The sequence below is a fragment of the Gallus gallus genome, chromosome 1 (assembly GCF_016699485.2).
Source record: "Gallus gallus isolate bGalGal1 chromosome 1, bGalGal1.mat.broiler.GRCg7b, whole genome shotgun sequence".
Classification (NCBI taxonomy): Eukaryota; Metazoa; Chordata; class Aves; order Galliformes; family Phasianidae; genus Gallus; species Gallus gallus.
Window position 1 is genome coordinate 176,233,182 of NC_052532.1, and position 24,364 is coordinate 176,257,545.

Below are 24,364 nucleotides of genomic sequence, written 5' to 3' on the forward strand. Positions count from 1 at the left end.
AAAGTAATTCTGGGGAGGCAGATCTGCCAGCTGCAGCCACGTGTCTCCCCACACGCCCTAGGAAGCCTCACCTCAAATTCCATCTCTTGTCCTCCCTACAGCTTTCTTGTGCCCACTTGGTTTTGGCCACCCACCTTTGCTTCTGGGAGATATTTTCTGTCTTCCCAGTGTGCTGACATTTTTCTCCTTCCCCTTCTTTTTCTTCCTCTGTCTGCCAGCACCCACCTTTACCTCCATCAAATCGGTCAGTGTGCACACATATGCATGTGTGCAGAAATAACATTGTGCAGTTATGTCTGAGCCCTTTCAAAGACTTATAGATCAGAGAATGCATTGGGTTGAAAGGGACCTTCAAGCTCATGCAGTTTCAACCCCCTGCCATAGGCAGGGATGCCTTCCACTGGATCAGGCTGCGCAAAGCTTGGCCTGGCCTTGATTGAACTCCTCCAGGGATGGGGCATCCAAAGCCTCTTTGGGCAGCCTGTTCCAGTGCCTCATCACCTTCCAATTTCTTCCTTTCGTGGCAGCTCTACTGGTCTCAGTGTCCTTGGGAGGGGAAGGCCATAGCCACTCATGCCACTCCTCTTGGCATCCCAAAAGCAGATTCCTGCTGCCGGAGGGAGGCCAAAAGATATGTCAGAGAGATAGGAGGTATCTAGTAAGCTGTTTGAAGTCACAGGCAAAAATCTTGCTTTTTATGATGGGGCCAGAAGAGAAGGGCTGGGTGACTGTGACTCTGAGAAGCCTGAGGAGTGAAAATTCTTCATGCTTCATTTGAACCAGGGACACTGGTAACCCACAGAACCACAGAATCATAGGGGCTGGAAGGCCCAGCAAAGCAGTTCTTCCTCGTGTTAGTAAGCAACTCCTTGTGTTCCTGTTTGTGCCCACTGCCCCACGTTCTGGGGCACAAAGCTTAGGAAAGCGGCGTAATTGTGTGCGCGCTGACTCCGAGCAACCCTCGTTGCTGTGCCAGGGGGAAGCCGAGCAGCCGAGCCGAGGGGCAGCACACTCCGTGCCCGCGGGCGCTGCCTCCGCCCGGCCGCGGCCCAACGGCGCCCCCTGCCGGCATCCCGCACCTCACAGGCCGCGCTGCCGCGGCCCGGCCCGGCCTCGAGCGAGGAGCTGCCGCCGGGCCGCGCTCCCGCCGCGCCTCGCAGGCCCCGAGGGCGCGGGCCTCGCCCCGCGGGAACGTGCTTGGAGCCGGTGGCAGCCCGCGGGCCTCCAGGTGCCGACCAGGCCGGGTTGTTCGCCTCCGGAGCCTTTGTGCGCGCCGTCCCCCCGACTCAGCGGTCGCACCCCGGTCCAAAGGGCACGGGCGCTCCTCAGGAGCGTGTGGCTGCCGGGCATCTTCAGGCCGCCACGGCTGGTGACCCGCAGCGACAAATCCGAGCAAGCGGGTGCCACCCTGACCTGCCCCGTCCTCGTCGGGGCGGGGCTATGCCCGATGTATCTTGTGCTGCCTCAGTGCTTTCTGCAGATCAATATGGGACTTGATACCCTGGAAATGTACCGGCTGGAGAGCACATTGCATTTAATCACTGGTGTGATGAATGTGCTCAGAGAAGGGCAAGGAAGCTGTGAGGGGCGTGGAGCACAAGTCTGATGGGGAGCAGCTGAGGGAGCTGGGATTGTTCACTCTGGAGAAGAGGAGACTCAGGAGAGACCTTATCGCTCTGTACAACTGCCTGAAAGGGAGGGTGTGGTGAGGTGTGGTTGGGCTCTTTTCCCAGGTGACAGCGATAGGATGAGAGGGAATGGCCTTAAATTGTTCCATGGAAGGTTCAAGTTGGATATGGATATGGCTTCAAGCTGCGCCAGGGAACATTCAGGCTGGACGTTAGGAAATACTACTTCTCTGAAAGGGTGGTCAGGCACTGGAATGGGCTGCCCAGAGAGGTGGTGGAGTCACCGAGCCTGGTGGTGTTCAAAGAGCATTTGGATGTTGTGTTGAGGGACATGGTTTAGTGAGAACCATTGGCGAAGGGCGAATGGTTGGACTGGATGATCCTGTGGGTCTTTTCCAACCTTAGCGATTCTATGATTCTATGATAGTAGAAAAAATGTCTTCTCAGAAAGAGCGGTGAGGCATTGGCACAGCTGCCCAGGGAGGTGGTGCAGTCACCTCCATGGAGGTGTTCAAGAGCTGTGTGGGTGTGGCACTGAAGGACGTGGTCAGTGGACATGGTGGGGTGGGTTGGGGTTGGGCTGGATGATCTTAGAGGTCTTTTCCAACCTTAATCATTCTGTGATTCTAATCCCCACGTGCTGTATTGTAGTGATGGACAGTGTGGTGCGTGCACTTGTATAATGTGGTCCTGTCTTAACCCACTGCCATTCCCCAGCTCTGCGCATCAGTTTGGAGAGAAACTTGACTTGGCCTTGAGGTCACACTTACACCATTGTTAGGCAAGAGAAGAGCTAGACATGAAATAAAATGGCTCCCATTTACCATTCAAGAAGTTACCAACTTCTCCCACACGTTATACCTGAAGAGGTCGCACTGAAAATCAGCATCTTTGCTTATAAAATGTGTATAATGTTTTCTTCCACACAGGTGGAGGTGCTGAGGAGGGTCAGCAATAGTGCTGACAAAAGGCTTTTCTGCTGTAGATCCCTTGAAGCCAGTGGAGTTACCCTAACAAGAAGTCTCACCCAGGACACTTCCTGCACAAGCCCAGGGAGCACTTCTAGGAGCATGGTGAGATTGTCATCTCCTCTGCTTCAAGTACTGCTGACTATACACAGCATATCTGCACAGAGAGGGAAATTAAACTCATGACTGCCAGAGCTGTTGCAGATCTCCTGCTCTGTTGCTTGCATCAGGGATGATCATAGCCTGTTACAATCCACACCATTCCATTTTTCTTTGAAACACTTTTACCTATTTCCTTGAGATTTTATAAAACTCCCATTGTAGGTCTCATGGCAAGTCAGGCTAATCAGATGGAGGGGCAAACCTGGGACACAGGGAGGGACAGCACTGGGGTTCACAAGTTCTGGATTCTGATCTTGTCCTACCGCACCCACGAGTCACCTTCATTATTTCCACCAGCAAAATAGTAAGAACAGGAGAGTCCTTTTTTCCTACAGCTTCATGATACCTGCAGGTAAAAACGTTGGCTGCTGCACGGTCTGAAGTCCTACCAGTGGGAGTTAACCATTTAGTGGAGAACGGTATTTGTGGGTTCTCCCTTTAGCTGCAGCTGTGTAAGCTGTGTGTGGGCAGTGTGTCCCACTTCCTTGGGCTCAGCGCAGCACGCTGCCACTCTGCTTCCTCGGGGCAAGTCCCCTTCCTCTGTGTGCAGCACATATAAATGTGCCATTTGAAAAGTTATGAGCTTTTTATTGTCACTCGTGGGGTGAGATATTGAACCATCGAAGTGCTTATTCATTTCTGTTTATCTGATTGTCGTAATGTTTCTAAACTGCCAGTTGAAGGTAAGAGATAAACTCCAGCCAGCTTCAGACTGAAAGGCGCCTTTGACGTAGCTATGTTTTTTCATTAGAGGATGATATATTATTTATTGACCCACACGGGGTCACCTGAAAATACTTCATGCAGGGAATCGAAAGGGAAAAGTAAATACTGAACCAAAGGCCTACGAGAGTAGTAGGACAGTTTTTTCTCTGCTTGTGTGGAAATGGTGGACCTGGCCTCGTGGCTGATGGCTCTGATTCTCACAGGAAAATCAACTCTTTCTTTCAAAAAGGAACAAAAGTGGCACTGAACAAAGCAAACACCTATATTATTTGTATCTCGTACAATTCCCTGTTCCTGTTGACATGATCTCTTTTGTTTGTTTTTTTTTCACACCAGCTCGGCGACGTTAAGCAGAAATTTAGAGACCAAAACACTGCTCACAGCTACTCAAAGGAGTGAGCTGCAGGGATCTCCTTGGGGAGGGAGGGAAGACCAGGCTTCATTGCTGCAGGATTGAACGAGAGGGAGCCTTGCTGTCCCACAGATTTCCCATGGCTGCTATCTGAAAACTAATACAAATGCATCCCCATGAAATAGCACTTGCATTGTGAAAAGAAAAAAAGCTTTTCTAAGGCCTAGGGGAAATGTGTGCGCGCAGGGAGTTCAGAGATAACCATTTTCTGAACAAATCTTTGATGTTAGCCTTTCAGCAGACAATTTCAATGGAAGACATGAGAGCTATCCATCTGCTAAAGGGAGTATTTACCTCTTCCATTCTGCAGCTCTGTTCGGTGTTGCTATGGTCACATGTTGTTATAATTGTCTTTTATTAAAGACAATCTCTTTTTTAAAGACTTTTCTACTAAATACATCCTGCCACCTTTCTGGTTTATGAGGTCTGTTTACCTATTTGGGCTGTCTGATGATGGCATTTTTAAGGCCCCAAGGTATCTGGTTTCCAAGCACTGATAGAATTAACAGAGAAGTTCCCAGCATTATTATGATTTTCCAAAGTCAAAGGCAAGTTGAAAGTAGTGGGGTATGTTGGGTTTTTTTTTGGTCTAGCCTGTTTTTCAAAGGCCTCAAATTGGCCTACTGTGGTGCTTATACAGATTCTACAATTTCCCTTGAGTCATTAGTACCCAAGGGAAAAAGTCCTGATTTCAAAAGCAAATTGCTTTTTATACCAGGCTGGTTGTGAGCAGTGAAGCTAGGAGCTGCTGGGATAAGTCGCATCTCCCTGTCCCTTGCACCTGGCCATCCTTCCAAAACCAAGACATTGTCAAATAAAGGGAACGTACACCCAAATTCCATGACAGCCTGTAGGTGACCCACAGGCCTGGTGTTCCCGTGTCCCACAGTATCCATAGAAGCCTGATAATTTTGTCCTGTTGTTGGTAGAGACAGAGAATATCGTATGACATCCTAATGCCCTCTTCCCAAGCATTCCTGGTTTGCTGACATGGGCCAGTTTTGTACGGATGCCCTTTACCCACGACCACATTGATGATACCTACTCAGAGCAGACCCACGTTAGGCATTACTTAGTGCATACAAGTTGGGAAGCCACTTGTTGCAACTACCAATTATCCTTCCTTTGTTTGAATGTGCAGAATAGTTGAGCTCTCGGTGTCCCCTCTGTGTTGAATGGTCTGAGTTCAGCCTGACCTGGCAGTGAGACAGAGCTTTCAAAGAAAATCGTGTCTCTGTAAGTGCCATTAAAATAGCTAGCCAGATAGAGACGATGACATTTTTAGGTAACCTTGTGGAGCAAATAGCTGTAGCTGAGCTCTCAGCCTGCTGGACTACAAAACTGCTGCACAAGGGAGAGCTCTTATGGACCCTCCAGCAGGAAAAGCTTGAGTCAGGCATTACCTTACTCAGTACTGAGATTGGAAAACGCCACTGAGATCATCTAGTCCGACCATCAGCCCACAACCACCATGCCCACTAACCATGTCCCTCAGTGCCACAGGTCAGTCACAGGCAGGTAGGCATGGCTCCTGGAGCAGCTCCAAAACAGCCTTGCCACCACTGTGTCTCCTTTGCATGGGAGAGCCCCAGCCTGGACAGGCTCCAAAGCACCATTTTTGTCAAAAGGGACAGAAAGCAACGAGCCTTGCTCTGCAGTCAGGTGATGATGCTGATCGTGTGGGCAGCTCAGTGGCTGCTATTGCAGTAGAAATAGCTGCACCCTAAATGAAGCAAACCCACATCTGTTTGTGCCTGCTCCTGAGGTGTCACATAGCTGTGGGCTCTCACAGCTGCTGCCCTCACCCAAACCTCCATTTTACAGCTGCTTTTGGGTTTTTTTCAGCTTCTGTGCTGTGATTTTCCTGGCGGCTGCAGTGAGAGCAGTGATGGGGGCAGCTTGGGCAGGATGGTGATTACATCTTATCATTGGTATTAAATAGTGAGATTGAGAAGCCAGCACTGGAGGCCAAACTCAAGTGGATTTAAAGATTACGAGTGTTGTGATTGTAGGTTGCTGCACGGGTAAAATATAATGGAGGTTTTGCTGATGTTGCAGAGTATGTGCTTTCAGGGGAAACAGGAAAGAAAGAAAGCAGTGCTCAGCTCCAAGCTGCTGTGTTTTTGTGCAGAAACAGGATAGTTTTATCTTGCCCAACATCCCTGGCCATCTGCTCCTAAAAATCTGCTGGGCTAGTGGATGCTGCTCTGCTGCGATGGCCATTGTGCATGAATGCTGTGAAGCATGTGGATGAGAAAAAGACATGATGGGGAGGCAAAGGAGAAATAATACATTGCGGAGCTTGTACTGCCTTTTGGTGGGGCTGAAGAGGCAGGAGAAGATGAGGGGGCTGTGTTCCTCTTCCTGTTCCTTAGTATCTTGGGGTGCAAGGAACGTGGCCAGTCACTGGACGGTAAGAGCACAGCTCCGTTCAATCCTATTTTCAACCCTGTGACTATATACAATTAGCAGTATGTAAAGCAGCTGTAAGGTGGTATTATGGGAGTTCCCTGACCTAGTTCCTGCAGTCTCTGGGCCATTCTCAATACGCTCAGAAGAGGGTATATGCCACTAAAGCAGGGTGAGAAGGTAGGAATGGCTGCACTGAGCCAGCCCCAGCCAGCTCGGTATCCTGTCCCCAGCGGTGGCTGAAGAGAGAAGGACATTTAGTTTTGTTAAGGTTGTGTTGATGCCCAGTTGCAATGGAGAAAACCAACAGAAGTGGCTCAAGAAAAATTAGGACCAAGTAATAATATTCAGATGTTTCAAAATAAATCTGTTCCAGCGTGCAGCTATTTATAGCTTGGGAGCTTTGAGGGCCTTAGTACATGAGATAGACTTCTTCTCCATAAGGATGTCCAAAATGGATTGGAACCAGGGTACATTTACCATACATTCTGTCACTGAGAGCTCCGTGGATATAAACACGGTGCATCTGTATAAATTCCAGTCTGTATAAAATAAATCTCTTCTTGTTTTCTTTGGAAACTGCATCTTGCTAGTTTTGTTTGAATCTCCTTAGTTCTTGCATTAAGAAAAGGTGACAGGTAGTTCCTCCTTCATCTTCTTTGTTTTAATTGTAATTTATAACTCTTTAGTTTATCTTCCTGACCTTTTTTTTTCTTGTGGGGGAGAGAGGGGAATGGGGCCTGAGGAACTCTCTCGACCTGTTTTTTTCCATGCACAGAAGCCTCTCTGTACCTTTGATCACCTTTGTCAGCCTTCCCTGTATCTTTCTAGCCATAAAGCAATATCCTCTGTCTCCTGTCTGTTGATGCTGTGTAAATGCTAAGTGAGGCCAGTGTGTACCATTCATTAAGCCCAAAGGAAATCTTTTAGAGATGTGTGAACCCTGCAACACAAAGGTGCACACAAAGTGTGTCCCCATGCATGATAGTGCGGCTTCAGAGCAGACAGCGGAGATCGGAGTGGAAGGAAAGAAGCAGTATCTGTAGGACTGCAGATCAAGCTGCCTCAGAGGGCTAAACCACTCCAAATGCGTGCAAGGAAATACAGAGAGCCTGTGCTGGCATTTACAGGTAAATGCAGTGTTTAAGAACCTACATTAAACGGTCCATGGGTAGACATAAAATTTCCAGTTTAGAAGATGGGATGTGGGGTCTGTGAAGCAGATGGGAATGGATCCGTTTCCACATCCATATCCACTCCTCCATACTGCTGCTTCTTTTTCCTGCCGTCTCCATGCCGCTCCAGCTCTTGGCCTGAAGGAAGAAATCAAGAACCAAGAGCCCTTTATACAACAGAGTTACCATGACACTGCCTGCTGGTACACAAGGTCGATGTCAGGTCTACATGCAGGGCCTGGGTTATGCATGGAAAAATCTCCAGGTGTATCAAGTCTGGTGTCACTGTTCATATGATGTGGCAGCCTCATTTAGAATGTGTCTTCCATATAACTACAGAAAAATGACACTTTTATACCCAAATCATAGCTCTGTTTTACCTTTTAGAGCTGGAAAAATATCTGCTGCTCAGGGAGTCTTTGTGGATACCAACCAATACACAAACAAAGCCACAACACATTCCTTGAATGCTTTCCCCAGTTCTGCCTGCCCTGCTCTGTGGTCAGTGCACATCTTGAGGGTGGAGGGGGTGCAAGTACAACCCATGCCTCAGTGAACATCAGCCCACATCTCTGTCTTCCCAGTAGGCCCTACCTGGCAGCTGGCACCTCTGCATCGGAAAGAAGAGTGCAATGAAGCACTTCTAGGTTCAGCATTTATGACTCCTTCTGTATTTCTTACTGAGCAGCTTCTGAGTAAAATCCCAAAGAGGAAACTGGACCATCTGACTCCTTCTCTCTCTATTTAATGTCCAGCCTATTTCTTCCCTTTTTAAGTCTGCCCAGGCCCAAGGTCTTAGGCTGAAACCTCTGCACAGCAGGGCAAAGTCAGACCAAAGGGAAGAATGTGTGACAGAACAGTTTAAATACTAGTGGAAGTGGGAATGAAATGGGAAATGGAAACCCACCAGTGACATAAGCATGTCTCCAAGGGCTTCGGTGAATATGTCATTGGAAAAGGGCAAAGACTTTGAGCCATCTAAATTAAATTGGTGCTTGAGCATTTTGGAGAGGAAAAAGTCTTTCTTGGGAACAATTCTTCTGACCCACTGTAGGAGGCTTTGCTACAAGTGGAGCTGGATGGGACTGTTCTGTCTGTGCTCTGCAGGAGGAACCTCAAGAATCAAATGTTATCCCTCATCTGGTTGAGTGAGCCCTTCCCAGTGCCTCAGCAGCCTGGCTGGTCCTTACAAAGACCTCTGACAACATGGCATCTGAAAGAGGCAGGGGGAAAGGTCACTGTCTTAGAGGCATGGTAGGAATTAGAGTCACAGAATCATAGAGTATCCCCAGTAGGAAGAGGCCCACAAGGATCACTGAGTCCAGCTCCTGGCTCCATACAGGACCACCCAAAATCCAAACCCTATGTCTGAGAGTATTGTCCAAATGCTCCTTAGGCTCCAGTAACTATAGAATCATAGAATTAGGACAGGGATGCTGTTTCTGGTCCTAGTTGGTCAGCACTGCTTCTTTCTTGCACCTGGATATGCTGTTATTTCCTTTCTAGTTGCTTCTCTTACCATGACAAAAAGATCAACTAAGCCGAAAGCTGTATTCTTTTGTCTTTACACACTGAATATTGAGGCATAATGGCAAAAGTGTGGGTGCTGTTGCCTTGAAAATGTGTTGCTAAGAAGCAAATGAAGAGGCTGAAAATGCAGAATACCGGCAGCCAGAGAAAACACAAGCACAGCTTACGGAAGGAAGGAAGAAGATATGCTCATAGTTCCCTAAAATCAGATACTACAATATTTAAAGCCTTGCTTTCAGGAAGATCCCAAAGCCACTTTTTCTTTGAGGACATAACACAAAGACGCAGTCATCAATAAATATTTTCATTCCAAAGCAGAAATGAGCAAGTAACTGAAAAACAATTCAGTAGTGACTTCAGCTCCTTCTCAGAGATTTTCGTGGAAGGCGAGGAGAGGGTGTGGGGTGTGTGAACATGGAATATTGTCTGTCTGCAACAACATTGTTATTTTTTTTCTATTACATTTATTACTGGGGAATACTTATGTGACTGGTGAGGTGTCTGAAACATCCATTTGATCTTCAGCGAAGAAAAGAATGGAGTCCAGAATATTTTAATCTTTCATGTAAAATACCCTGTAGGTACTCCAAGCTGCATGAAATAACTTCTAGAAAGTGTTTGGACAGTGCTCTCAGACATAAGGTCTGAATGTTGGGTGGTGCTGTGTGAAGCCAGGGGTTGGACTCAGTGATCCTTGTGGGTCCCTTCCAACTCAGGATATTCCATGGTATGAACATTTATAGTGTTCTACATATTTAGTGTGCCATGCAAGCACCAGCTAGTTAATCTAAATCATACCAGAAAGCAAATCAAATTATTTATCTACATAGAGATAAACTAGTAAGCAGAGTTAAAATACTAATGAGCAGTTCTCTCTTAGACTGTTTATTTAAAATGGGAAATTGTTTCTGTGTTCAATTTATTTTGCCATACTGAAGAAATTTCCTGGTATTTCTGCTAAGGACAAGTGCAGAACAAATGGAATAGCTGCATCCCATTAATTTGGATGGCTTGTTTTTTCCCTTCAGTTCTTCACCAATGTTGGCCCATTGTTTCCAAAGAGCTGCTTTTTCAAACTGGCATGAGCGTTCAGAGGGCTGGAGTCACAATTCCAGTGATTGCTTCTTCAGCTATTGTCTTCCTCTTTTATATGCATACAAAAGAAGGTTTAACAATATACACAAAATAGTCTGATGCTGAGATTGAGTTCAGCTGCATTTCTGTTCCCTCCACTTGCTTTCCTGAGCTAAACAAAGCAGTCTTTCATGGGTTTGAATTCTCCCAGCTCAGCAATCGCTGTCTTTTCGTCCACAGCAGCCTTCCAGTCTCAGGTGAGCACATGAGCAAGGTTGAACGCCAGGGTAGGAGGTGTTACTGAGAGGCCACAACTTCTACCGCCTTTCAAACCTGCACCTGGGCTTTGGCAGAGGCTTAGCTGAATAAAGGATTGGAGGATGTAGCCATATAAACGAATGTAAACACTATATAACATCTAATCTTCATTGTAGAGGAGGAAGTAAAGCAGCTTTATGAGTGGGAAGGTCAAGGAATGTTATCCACTTCAACTCGGGAGTTCTGTGGTGTGTATTTACATTTTATCCATTGGCTTTACTATTGACACTGGCTTGGGGTAGAGGAAACTCATGCAAAGATCAGATTGCCAATCAAGATCCTGACAAAGGAAGGAAACGTTGATTGCAGTGGGCTTGACTTGGCATTCTTCACGCTTCTCAACGCCCCACTGCCTGCTTTAGGTGCCTGGGGAGCACAGAGCAGAGCCATGCTTGAGCAATTTCAACTGAAAGAACAAACAGAAAGCACAGATATCACAGAATCACAGAACTGCAAGGGTTGGAAGGGACCTCAAGAGATCAGCAGATACAACCCTCCAGCTAAAGCAGGTTCTCTATAATAAATAGCAGAATAGGTTTTCGGATGAGTCTTGAAGATCTCCATAGAATGAGACTGCACAACCTCTCTGGGCAACCTGTTCTAGTGTTCTGTCACCCTTACCATAAAGAAGTCCTTCTACATGTTTGTATGGAACTTGCTATGTTCAAGTGTTAGGCCATTGCTCCTTGTCCTGTCACTACACATCGCTGAGAAGAGCCTGGCCTCATCCATTTCTCTCCTACCTGCCTTCAGATATTTATAAACATCAAGCAGATCCCCCCCCCCCAGTCTTTTTTTCCCCAGGCTAAACAGACCCAGGTCTCTCAGCCTTTCCTCATAAGGTAGGTGCTCCAGGCTCTTTATCATATTTGTGGTCCTCTGCTGTACTCCTTCTAGGAGATCCCTGTCTTTTTTAGCTGGGGAGCCCAGAACTGGACACCGTACTCCAGATGTGGCCTCACCAGGGCAGAGTAGACGGGGAGGATCACCTCCGTTATCCTGCTGGCCACACTCTTTGTAATGCACCCCAGGATACCGTTGGTCTTCTTGGCCACAGGGGCACACTGCTGGCTCATGGCCAACGGACTGTCCACCAGGACAATCTGGTCCTTCTCTGCAGAGCTCCTCTCCAGCAGGTCGTGCTCCAACCTGTACTGACGCATGTAGTTATCCCTCCTCAGGCATAAGACTCTGCACTTGCTCTTGATGTTTCTAACACTGCAAAGAGAACTGCGCTTGAACCACAGATGTTCTTCATGTGTCTACAGCTGATCCCTAGACCCCAAAGGGAAGCTGAGAAGGGTCAGGAGGGAATTCTGTCTCCACCATACTTTGTTCCCCAGAGTTTTGCCTTTTGGAAGATTTTTTAATGTAGTGGAAGAGTGACAATAGTTTAATGATTCAGATCTCTTTATGTATGTTATTCTTTCTGATAGTTCGTCTAACAACAGAACACATTTACATGCCTCTATAAACCTATTATGTGAGTGTATATATACACAGACACATCCACAGTTATATGTAAAAACTAACCGGTTTGTGCAGTACAGCTGTATTCTTTTAAAAACATATTTTCCTAGAAGATAGGGAGATGTACTTTGTAAAACCTGGGACAACTTTCTAAACTTATTTTACAACACTCAAAATGCAATGAGTAAAAATTATGAACAAGGCAAACGCTTGCATGGGATCCACCATCAACTGGGAAGCTATTTCCCTTTGTAAATAAGGAATTTCACAGGTGACCACTTGCTTTTTGGATATACACTGATGTGTAACACAGCACTCAGTTTATGTTGTATCAGTTCAAGTCAGATTTGCAGATACTACTTCCAGTCAGGGCTTATGAATTTAGGAAAGCTCCAGACTTACGTCTGTGAATTGAAGGCTGGAATCTGGTCTAGCATATTGTTCCACTCTGCAAGCGAGGGAAATAGCAAACCTGCCTGACCTTCCATCCTTTCGTCTCAACTTTGGCTTAAGTGCAACACTGGGGCATTCTCTGCTATCCCAGAAGACACTAGGGGCACTCGGCCGTGGTGTCTGTTGAGGATAGCCCACCATGAGGGAGGCTTTTCCCCTAGAAAGGGGCTCTCTGGGATAATTTTTCCCATTGGTGTATTCATGCGTGCATACAGAGCCACTCAAAGCCTCAGGGACTTTTGCCACCATCCTGTTAATCATTACTGAGGCAAAGCTGTATTCTTTGAGATCTCTGACCTGTTTTGCAGCCCTGAAGGTTTTATTGAAGCCAGCACAGCCTTGGCCAGTGTTTGGATTGCATGCTGTCAGCCAGCCAGCTGGCTGCAGTTCAGAGCTCAGCGATACGCAGCACTGCGGGATGGCCCATGGGCACCGCTTGGCCTCTTGGGGACGTGGAGCCACTCCTGCTTCTGCCAGCCCAGCAGAGGTGGGCCCAGCGGGCACGGGGTGAGGAGGAAGGAGCCAGCTTGGGTGATCACGAGGTCAAATGTTTTACATCAGCGGGCTGGTGTAAAACTGTGGGGTGAGCTGAACACAGCACTCGATAGCATGTCCTGAATGCACACCAGCTGCAGCTCGTGGCCACCATTAGTTGTTCTGCCCCAGCTTTGAAATTGCCATGGGGTTGTAGCTGATTCCAAAAACAAATACCATTGTGACTGTCGTAAGCACATCTCAGGTTTCATTCTTACAAGATTCATGCTTATGGAGAAGAAGACTCTGGAAGGTCTTCATTTCCATCCATTTACTCTCTTTCTTTGCTCAGGACTCTGGAATCTCTTATTGAAGCCATTGGTGATTTGGTGAAATTCTGAACTATGAATTTAAGTACTCTCCTAAATTGTAAATAATTTTGAACAAGTGGAATCAGAACTGTTATGGCAATCATTTTTACAAAGACATCTGCCTCAAATCCCATGAAAATGGCACAGTGAAAAATCCCCGAAGAAGTGAGGTTAGGAGTCCAAACCTAACAGCCTTGCTGGGTGAAGGGGCTGTGACCAGTGTGTGATGATTGCTGATCCCAAGAGGATGTGTGTGAAGAAAGAGGTTCCATCTTCTCATTACTGAAAAACTCATGGAAGTCACTTTCTGCCTCAATTCTAATAAAGCTCACCACCCCTGCTACAGAGAAGACACTTCTATGAGACCTAAAGGAGCGAGCAGAATTAGCTCTTTCTGAAATGGGAACCCATGGCGCCCGACTGCCCTCTGAAGCTCTACTGTGACTACTGACTGGCCGTTCAGGCCAGACTTTTATTCTTTTACATTTTTTGAAGAAGGTGCTAGGAAAAGGAAGATTTATTGACCACCATCACCCAGCTTCGGTGGTTCCGTTGTTTCTCCATCTTTGCAGATTTTATGGTCCACCAACTTGTGTGCTGCCTGTACAAGGCAAAAGGGCTCTGATAGGCATGAGCATGAAGCAGCGGACAGCAATCCCAGAATGAAACCAAAGCCAGACCTGTTGGTTAGACCAGGCAGACTCACTTCTGCTTGGGTTAATCAAAGCACTGCAGAGCTTCCGTGGAACATCAGGTGTTGCATAGTGTGTGGTTGCAGCTGGCCAGAACCCATTAAAGGGGCTGGTTTCCATGGGGCTGGGGATGTGGGAAGCATGCGCTGAAATCAGGATGCTATCTGCTATAATCCTGCTCTTTTCAAAACACAGAAAAGCGTGACGTTTTCACGAGACCAGTCAAAATTTTCAGCGTTCTCTCCCGGTTCAAAGCCCAGCATTTTACCAAAATGACAATTCTGTGCTGTATGAAATCACTAGGAACTAACTGGTACAAAGAATGCTATGTGCTCCTGACAAAAGCCTTTTCATCACTTACAGCCAGCAGTCTGGGTACGTATTCTGAAAACCTTTGCAGTTTTGGGAGCTGAATCACTTGGGTTGCATTTATCCATAATATTTGGTGTTACTCAGAAGTTGGCGGTAAGCAAATTTTACTCATTAGAGATAATGAATGTCTTTCATTTGTACTTCCACTTCATTTTACCAACTACATCACAGGCAGTCATCTTTAGGTATAAAATATACATTTTCAGTGAAGGCTTCTTTTACTGCAGTCAATAATATATGAATGCACCATGTGCCCAGGAAAGAGCAATTTGGGCAAATTAAGAGCTGTTTCATGAATGCAAGAACAAAGCTCACTGCCAGCGTCTCTCTGCCCTGTGGGTTCTCTGGTGCCTAAGAAAAGGCAGCATGTGTCCTTACCCACAAATGGTATAAAGCCTTCCCCAAATCCACCTTTAGATCTTGAAGATGGAGCTATCTCACCCTGTACAACAGCTGAATATGGCTGATGTGTCCTCATCAAGCTTGACCTTTGAGAGCTGTGGGTCCTTTGCAAATGTCTCCAAATTCTGCTTCTAAATGAGCAAACCCTGGCAGCTCTGTGAATCCTGACTCATCTGGGCTGCCGCCTGGTGGGACAACACACCACACTGATTGTAGATACCTTAACCATCCACTCTCACTTGGATTTGGCACAGAGACCTTCCTGGCATGTAGCAAAGCAGGAAATGATCCACACTGCACTAAACCTCTGAAAGTATGGGGAAACTCAGTGTGCTACTGAGAGCTGTATGGGAAGAGGGGATAGCCCATGTGCAGTACATTGCTCATCTCTGCCCCTGAGGAGGGAGTAGTGTGGGTGTACACTGCAGTGCACAAGGTGCAGAGATGTTCTGCATTTCTACCACATGTGCCCAGCTTAGTTATTGTGGCCAGCACTGTGTCTGAGGCTGAGGTTGAGAAGGAACCCAGACTGCTCTCCAAGTCTGCCAGACATTACTTTCTATGGTCATTGCCACACTTAAATAAGGCCCTTTGAGCAAGCAGCCTCAGTGCAGCCTGTAGTGTAGCCTGCTTCATGTAGAGAGATAGAAGCAAGAAAGCCTATGGGTTTAAGCTTAAGGGGAGAAAGTGGGAGAAATGGTATCAGTGACAAGATAATGCTGAAGTAATGCCAGATGTGAAGAGAAGCAGACAAATTAGACACTGAGATCTGGAAGTCTGGATGTAAGAGGCTGAGGAAAGCAAAGGGCAGTTTTGGTAGCTGATTTCTTTAAACAGAGAGAGGAGAGAAGAGCTGAAAAGAGGGGGAAAAAAAAAGAGGAATAGATAGCAGTCGCCCATCCTTTAATTTATAGGACTCATATAACTGCTTAGTCACACAGCACTCTGATTTTTCAGAACTCCTGGTCATGGTGCAGGAAATGCTTGTGCCACCATCACACAGGAGCCATCCTGTTCCTATTGCAGACCTCCCTCAGATGTACCTATCGTCCCCACAACATGGCACAGCACCACCCATTGCTGCTGCATTCAGAAGACATGCTGTAGCTGTTGTCTGGAATCTGTACCGACTTTAAAATTATTGCCTCTAGACATCTTGCTCGTTGTGCTTGTATCACCTTCATGGTACGTCGGATGTTTCCTGCAGGTGAGTTAACGTGATGTTTTGATCCCCCATTGTAGTGGAAGTGGAAAGCCCTGCTTGCCACGGACTGACTGCAGTGATGCTGTTCAGAGAGGGACGTTCCCATCTCTTTGTCAGCTTAGTTATCTCACACCCTTCTTTCAAACCCAAGAGCAAACCCTAGGATCACAGAGTCACAGAATCATTAAGGTTGGAAAGGACCTCTAAGATCATCTATTCCAGTCACCAACCCATCATCACCATGCCCACTGCCACATCCCTCAGTGCCACATCTCCATGGTTCTTCAGCACCTCCAGGGACAGTGACTGTACCACCTCCCTGGACAGCCTGTTCCAATGCATTGTCACCCTTCAGAAAAATAATTTTTTCCTAATATCCAACCTCAATTTGGTGCAACTGGAGGACATTTCCTCTCATCCTATTGCTGTGACCCGGGAAAAATGCAGTTTAATGATCTGTGGTCACGTTTGGACCACTGAGCATCACTTGGGAGGCCACCTATGCAGGGCTATGGGCACACAGTTTGCACAAAAGGCCATATTTGACCTATTTTCTGTAAACAGCCATAGGACGGACAAAGTGCATTGCCTGCATCCCTCTGAGAGGTGTTAGATAATGTGTGAACATTTAAAAGACTTTTTTGATAGAACAGATGTGCTACGGAGTGACAGTGTTTGATCAATCAGCTAATTACATCAGGCTGTGGCAAGGGGAGATTCTTCCATCCTGAGCTCACTTGCAATGAAGCAGGGAGAACAGGGTCACCTAAATGCCTTGTGGCACAGGAGTCACCATCAGTCAGTACTGCAATTTGGAAAATACAGACTGCTCTGTGGTACTCCTGCAATTTACATTCAAAACCTCACAGGCAGATAAATATTTTGGCTGAGAAACATGTTGTATTTTTGATATATTTCTAAGCAGTCACTGTTGTTTTATCACCTAATTAAGGTATATAGTAGTGGGTTATGACCAAATCTGAAATTTATTACAGTTACTTTGTGGTTATACACTTGGACTGAATTAGTACTTTATTACTATAAGCAGCTGATAACACATATTTAATTAAGGTATCTTTGCATCTATCTCTGTTGTTTGGAATTGCCCTGACATAAATTTCTTGCTAGCACTGAACAATTGTTCTTATTACTTACTTCAATGGTCTGAAAATAGACTGAATTAACAGGTAGAGAAGATCATTCTACCTCCAAACTCTGTAGTTTACTTGTTAAATAATACAATAATACAGAGCATGGCAGCTGCTTATCTCATGCAGATTACTCAATAAAATAAAAATGTAGCTATAAATACATCTTGTTATGGTAGGGAATAGTCTGTATGTTTTAAATTACTCATTAAGAAACAAGTTGAAATGAGCTATCGGAACCAAAAGTGATCTGTACCCAACTTCATGAGTAAGTCATCATGGAAAACACAAACAAATCACAGTAAGCCTATGGTCCAGTTGATTTACCAGGTAATGCTTGATGTTTCTGAGTCCCAAGTCGTATTTCACATGTTGTTTCGTGTCTCTGGAGGAGGAAAAAAAAAGACAAGATGGCTGGAATTAGCAGCAAAACCGTGTCCTTATGACACAAAAGGGAAAACAGGTTGACCTTGGTGCTAACCAGAAGTGAGGAATACACACCAATATTTTCTAGGCCAGTTTTTTTCCAGAGAACCAGAAGGAGCCCACTCAGTGATCAACACGGTCACCAAAATGGTAAAGCTACTTAACTTCTAGCTCAGGAAGGTCTTTGTGCTGAGGTGGACACTGTGCTCCATGATGCTGAAGCACAACACAGATTGCAGTGTGGTCATGTTTCTGGGACACCCAGGGTGGGCACCTGGGGCACCTAATTTTCCATTCTGTTTCTTGGAAATAAATGTGGAAGAACAGAGAGCACATAAGGAACAACTCTATATGAGCACAAGAGCCCAACTTTGGTTCCTCATAAAGTGAATAAGGGAGAGAGAAGGACGGTGACATGTCCAGTGCCACATCATTTACTGGAGAGGGTGGGAGCAGGAGGTAAATTTCATTATTTGCCATCCCATGCTCAGCCACAGGACTGAACCCAGAGAATCCCACAGAATTCATCAGGACTAGAAACAAAAGCAGCAAAAATATTTCAGCTCAAACTTCCATTTCTTCCTCATGCTAGAAACAGCCCCGCTGTCTGTAGATAGCTTTCTTTTTCCTTCATCAATCAGAATGTTATTCAATTTATCTCTTTTTCCCCACTTCTCCCTTCTGTCCTACAGTTGGTGAGTGGGAAAGGCACATGCTGAAGCCCAGTACTTGCCATGCAAATTCAGCAAGCGTGAGGGCTGGTGAAAATCCCTGCTCCCAGCTTTTATGGCAGGGTGCAATTGGTGGCGTGTGTTTGCTATTTAAACAAAGGAGCCTCAGAGTTAGAGGAAGATCTTCCCCAAGAAGCTGCTGACTCCCGAAACCCAGTGTCCTGCTGCTTATCAGCCTTGTTTATTGCAGGTTTCATAAATGTTTTATGAGCCCCTGATGACTGCATCGCTGAGCAGGGTGGTGGCAGCTGCCTCCAACTTTGTGCCTTGTTGACAAAAGATCAAAGACCAGATTTACTACCCCGATAAGATTGGATGGATATGAATCCTGGGCTGACTTTTCCCCTGTTTCCTGCAGTGACAAGCACATTGCAGAACTTATTGACAGAGCAATTCTGCCACGGGGGGCTCAATCTTGAAACCTTGTTTGGACAACAATCCTACCAATTTCACAGAATCACAGGACGGCTGAAGTGGGAAGGGACCTCTGGAGGTCATCTCGTCCAACCTCTGCTCCAGCAGGGACGCCCAGAATAGGGTACCCAGAGCCACGTCCAGGTGGCTTTGGGAGATGTCCAAGGATGAGACACCCCACAGCTTCTCTGGGCAACAACCCTTCTCCTGGGCTTTGTGGAGATCCCTAGAAATGAGCCATGAAGTCTGAAAACACTGTTGATTTAGGGCAAACCTCCCCTTTGAAATTCCCCTTTCAGAGACCCACTGCACAAAGGAGCTCTGAAATGATGTTGATGTTGGTGGGATCAGATCAGTTTTCCCTTTTTTCTCCCCAATTTTTCAAAGCTTTTTGGCACAAGGCCTTTCTCCAGCCATAGCAGAGCTCTGGCTTGCTCCTGTCTGTGATGCTGTGGAGCAGGCTCTGAAGCCTCGTGGTGTCCCATGGCCTGGGCCCAACGTAGGCAGCGGCTGGGAATGCAGGCTGTGTGATGGAGGCTGGCTGAGCCCATCACACAACACACTTGATTTTATCAGGTCTGATTTTCTAACAGCTCATTCCCAGGAAGTACCCGGGGTTGCACTGAGCTGAGGCTTGAGGTGGTATTTGGACTGCAGAAGGAAACTCCACCAGAGCCTCTATTTCCAACTTGAGAGGGGCCATTCAGTGCTGTCAGAAGCAGGTTATGCGTGCCAGGATTTAGGGTATTCGATCCATTAGATCCATTAGCTAAAGAAAGGAGATGACAGGGCAGAGCTTTAGTGTCTCAAATACAACTAAAGTCAGAGGACTCCTGTTAGTCTCTTTTGCTGTAAGCATCCCGAGTGAACTGTCAAAAAAAAAATAAAGCTTCTTTTTCTTGCCTGGGAAGGGACCCATTTTCAGTTTCTTCTTATTTGTAGACAGACGTTATGAGAAAGCTAAAAATAAGGTACTGTAGAAACAGTGGGCTCAGTGATTCCGTGTTGACCTTATTAAGAAATCTGTGACCAGAACAACTGTAATGCAGTGGCATAGGACATGCCTGAGCCCAGAGATTTGTTTCACAGGAAGTCTGACTCTAAACTCAAAATATGGGCCATAAAATGCATTAGCGAGGCTGTATTATCTCAGAAACAGCCTTCAGAGCCACTTGAGAAGCAGAAAAGATGGCTCAGAGGAATGTTAGCCCACAGTACTTAAAATCAGGCAGCAGTATGAAGTAAGGGAAGGTAAAGTGGGATCTAAATTTCCAACCCTGAGTTTTCAAACCAGACCTGGTAATAAATTAAATTAAATTAAATTAAATTAAGTAAATCAATTTCTTCACTGCCAGTGATACGTGGCCATATAGAGACTGATGGCCACCCCCCTGGAGAGTAGGGAAAAGACAGCTTGGTCTGATTAGGAAAGACTGAGGTTTTCTCCAGCTGCTGAACATCGAACGGTACTTTTCTGGGAGTCGGCGTCTGTTTTGTGAGTTACATTTTCTTCAGTTTCATTGAAAATTGGAGATTTTTTTTTTTTTTTAAGTGCAAATTTAAGCATTTTTCCTTTGTCCTTGATGCTGGAAGCTTGCTTCCCTACAGCGCTGAGATGTTTCTGTAGGAAGGTGGGGCTCAGTGGCCATAAAAGAGACGGAGAAATTTGGGTATTGCACCCACATCGTGGGAACATAAGCAGCTCCAGAAAGTGGTGGAGAGTACAAACTCAAGTGTAGTGACCAAGGAACTGGTGTTTTCAAAATCAGCACATGGGAATCTAACCTACATCACCCGTCATGGTTTTACACGAACTAGTAAGGGCAGACACCCAGAGCAGGGTGCCCAGGGCCACGTCCACACAGCTTTTGTGATCTCCAAGGAGGAGAACTTGCAGCTTCTGGGCACCCTGTGCCAGTGCTCCCTCAACACCTCATGCTCCCCACAGAGCTGCTGCAGCTGCAGGAGGAGCTGCAGCCCCGATCGGGGTGGTTTTGCAGGGCTGGAGGGAAGGCAGCAGCACCCAAGTGGAGAAAGCGAGAGCAGCTTTTATAGCGAGCGCAGCAGATGGACGCGGATCTTTATCTCCTCTGCACTTGTTTCCTAAACACTATCGACTCAGATTACCGTCCACAAATTTCACTCCAAAACTTGAGAGTAATAGGCTTTTACAATGCAGTAAAAAAGATATTAACTGGTTCTGGGATTGACTAGACAACCATTTACACCACTCTTTTATCAATATTGCCATAATTTGACACTTGTGAATGGAGGAGGATTGTAAAGCGCCTGCAGACCCTGTAAAACATGTTAAATGGAGATTAGTCTTACTGCTTAGTTTAAGCCTAGTAAAAGATAATTAAATTGACTGATGCAGCAGTAAATCTCACTTTTATCAAATCCTGCCTCTCTTTGTCCTTATGATTTTACAGCATCATTAATGTTGTTGAGACAATATCATTAATCTCCTGCTGCTCAGAAAACGAAAGGCAACCAGCAGACACTGTATAAATCTGCTCCCCCTGTGCTGGCACTATCTTTCCTCACTTCTTGATTCTCCTGCAGCTCACACACACATTTTGTTTAGGAAGTGCTTTCATAAGCTGGAAATTAATTGTAAATACACCGTACTTTTCTTTTTACTGCTGCTTTTGTGAAAATAGTGTATTGGATTTTTTTTTTTTTCCCAAATCAGAAGAGGATTAGCAATAGTTCTTCAGCATTTATTTATTTATTAATTTTAATGCTTTGTATCAGCAGTGCCATGGGAAGAAACCATCAGGCCCACATGCTCCGCAGGTACACCACCGCTTTCTATTGAGATGCTGCAAACTCCAGCTTAAGCCATCAGTGTCACACTTTCCTAGATGTTTGAGCCACATATTTGGTGACTCTGAATGACAGTGCAGCTCTGAGTGGGTCAATTAATGCATCTCTGGTGTATGGAGGCAGCTAGACATCTCCATGCGACCACAGGTCTGATTCAGTGTTCATCTCAGTTATAGTTTTCCACTGCTAAAAGGAAGCCTCCCACCGTGGATGGGGCCCTGGCAGCCTGATCTGGTGGGTGGTAATCAGCCCATGGTAGGGGGTTGGGGCTGGATGGGCTTTAAGGTTGCTTCCAACCTATGTCATCCTATGGTTCTATGCCTGTCCCCTGCTGCCTGACCACCTGCAGTCCAAGTTCCCACCTGTGGCTTGGTATGGCCTCAGACTGTTGTGATGAGTATGTTATTGAATAGATCTTGTCTTCTACTCTCTCTTATCTCACCTGCTTTCATATGTGCTGAGCTGCAGATCTCTGGTCACGTAACATTCCCAGGAAACACCTGCTGACATGCTCTAGGAGTTGAGAGGTGCTGAGGTACAGCAGCACTCACTCATGGAGGTCCACTTTAGAGCTAAAACAAGCTGAAATGGTCTCTCCATCAAGCTTGGTCTTGAGTGGATAATGGGCCTGCATGGAGATAACTAGTCAGGAATGGTCGACTTTTCCCAGTTCCTTCTTCCCAGTAAGGAATGAACTGAGTTAGGCATGGGGGAGCGGTGGATAGTCTGTGGGGAACCTTTAGTCCAACAACATCACACAACAAATCCCAACATAGCACCTGGTTGCATAGTCTCTGACCACACAGAAATATAACTTCCATTATTGGGGACAAAATTCTGACCCTGAGTGCTGCTCACTGACTTCCCTGTGTGGAAGAGCCCTGAGACAGCTCTGGTTTATGCAGTGTCTTTTCTGCACCACATCAGTTAAGTGGTTGTGACAGAAATCCGGACTCTCTAAACCAGACTCCAATGAATGTATGGTATCAAATGTTAAGACACAGATTACAAATTTCCTTATGGGCCTCTTGGGTCATATTTTCATGGTTTTCCCAAAGGACTGAAAATATCATTAAAAAAAAAATAAAACCCAAAATAAAACCTTCCAAACAGTGTCCAAACAAGGCAGAGGGCACAGCACATCCCAGGGGTGGTTCACAGTGGGCAATACAGATGAAACAGTGATGGTTCAAGGGCAGTGATGTAGATAGACTCTGGCTAGCCATGGCACTGACCCTCCAAGTTTGAGGGCTCACCATGGCCCAGTTCCTAGCTCAGCTGGAACAGGTGCACCTCCCAGGTTCAGGTTCACCAAGGGAGGAGTTGTTCTACTGAGCCATAGAAAACTGGGATGGAGACAGGGATGGGGAGCTTCTGTGATAGAGTGAAGAACCAGCAAGCTCTTGAGAACTGACTGATAAAATGTGATCACAAAACGCCCAAAATACTTGTCTTGGTGTTAGAAAGTACTCAGAAAGACCTTGGAAAAGCCCTGGAGACACAGAAGTCTTTGTAAGTGCCTGGAGGCCATCACACCGCCGCACCAATCCCTACTCAAAATGATTCCAACTTTCTTTCCTCTGTGTGGCTCTTCCCTTCATAACTGCACGTGTGCATCCAGATTCATAGATTTCTGGGAAACTCTGTTTCTTCACATTTCTACAACACTTTGTTCTCTCCAAGAGGTTCACTTACCTTCCTGAGATGTAACTGCGGACACCAGGTCGTGCACCTTCTGTTGGTCAAGGAGCACAGAATCCCATCTCCCATTTTGAGGTGGACAACGTAATCCCACATCAAATAGCAGGAGGTTCAGATAAGTGAAGTTCAGATAACCACACTGTCTGCCTTCCTCAAGGTCAGCTGGCTCAGCAGAGCTTTGTCCACTTTGTTTTACCTAAAATATTTACCTGAGGCCCAGGATTAAATCCCTTCAAGCTGAATTTACACTGAGGCACTTCACCTTGAGCGACGTGTCTCACATGACTGACATTTTGTGGATTTCTTTTTCTGAAAAATAAAAAGAAATTAAATTTTTTTTCCAAACCAACAGTGATGAGTCTGACTGAAGCCAAATGGCTCCTTCTGGCCAGGGATATCAGCAGGAAAACTGAGAGATTTACAGCTAGGATATTTTCACTGGCCATTTTCTTTGACTGTCTGTATTCCCTCGGTTAGTTCTAGGTTTGAGACTGTCCCGTAGGACCAGCCAATGCAGAACCAGCATTTCACTGTGCTTGGCTGAAGTCAATGGCATAAATTGGGTATTTCAGCTCATAGTTTGGAGGGGAGAAAGTTTATGTGAAAAATATTTTCGAGTTCATCATCCGGTTACAGAGAAGCCTAAAGATAGTACCTCAGTCAGCAGCAGCTATAATTTCTCTTCAGTATTTCTTTAAAATCAGTGGTCTGAAAGTCCAAAAGATAAGAAGTACTTCTCAGCAATGCAAATAGACAAGGAGCACGGGGTTCATGCAGGGAACACTCCTCCTTTCAAGTCATAGATAACAAGGAGGCAGAAACCATGGGGCACCCCCTAAGCTCAACCCTTTCAGAGGGCCAGGTTTGCCCCTCTGCAAAGATCTGGGCAGTTCCAATATCTTTTCTGTGCCAGTTCTAGATAATCCCTGTTTGTTGCTGGGGAGTTGGACTTGATACCCTTTAAGGATCCCTTCCAACTCAAAAAGTCCTACGATTCTATAAGGAAGGCATTTTTTACAGTCAGGGTGGTGAGGCACTGGCACAGGTTACACAGGCAGATGGTGGACACCCTGTCCCTGGACACATCCAAGATCAGGCTGGATGGGGCTCTGAGTACCTGATCAATCTGTAAGTGTCCCTGTTCATTGTAGGGGGGCTGCACTAGATGGCCTTTAAGAGTCCCGTCCAACTCAAATGATTGTATGATTGTATAAGCAGTAAAGGGCATGCTCCCTGCTCTGTAAAGGGAGGAATGTGTGGCAAGAGCACAATAAG

The 24,364-nt window shown here is 46.1% G+C and overlaps 1 long non-coding RNA gene across 1 annotated transcript; it reads right to left on the reverse strand.

Moving 5' to 3' along the window:
- Positions 1-2,162: 2,162 nt before the first annotated feature.
- On the reverse strand, positions 2,163-23,777 carry LOC112531580. The gene is made up of 4 exons (XR_005861581.2): positions 23,745-23,777; positions 23,084-23,398; positions 17,316-17,373; positions 2,163-7,618 (listed from the first exon to the last, which is right to left on the reverse strand). It is a non-coding gene; the product is annotated as an uncharacterized LOC112531580 (long non-coding RNA).
- Positions 23,778-24,364: the final 587 nt, after the last annotated feature.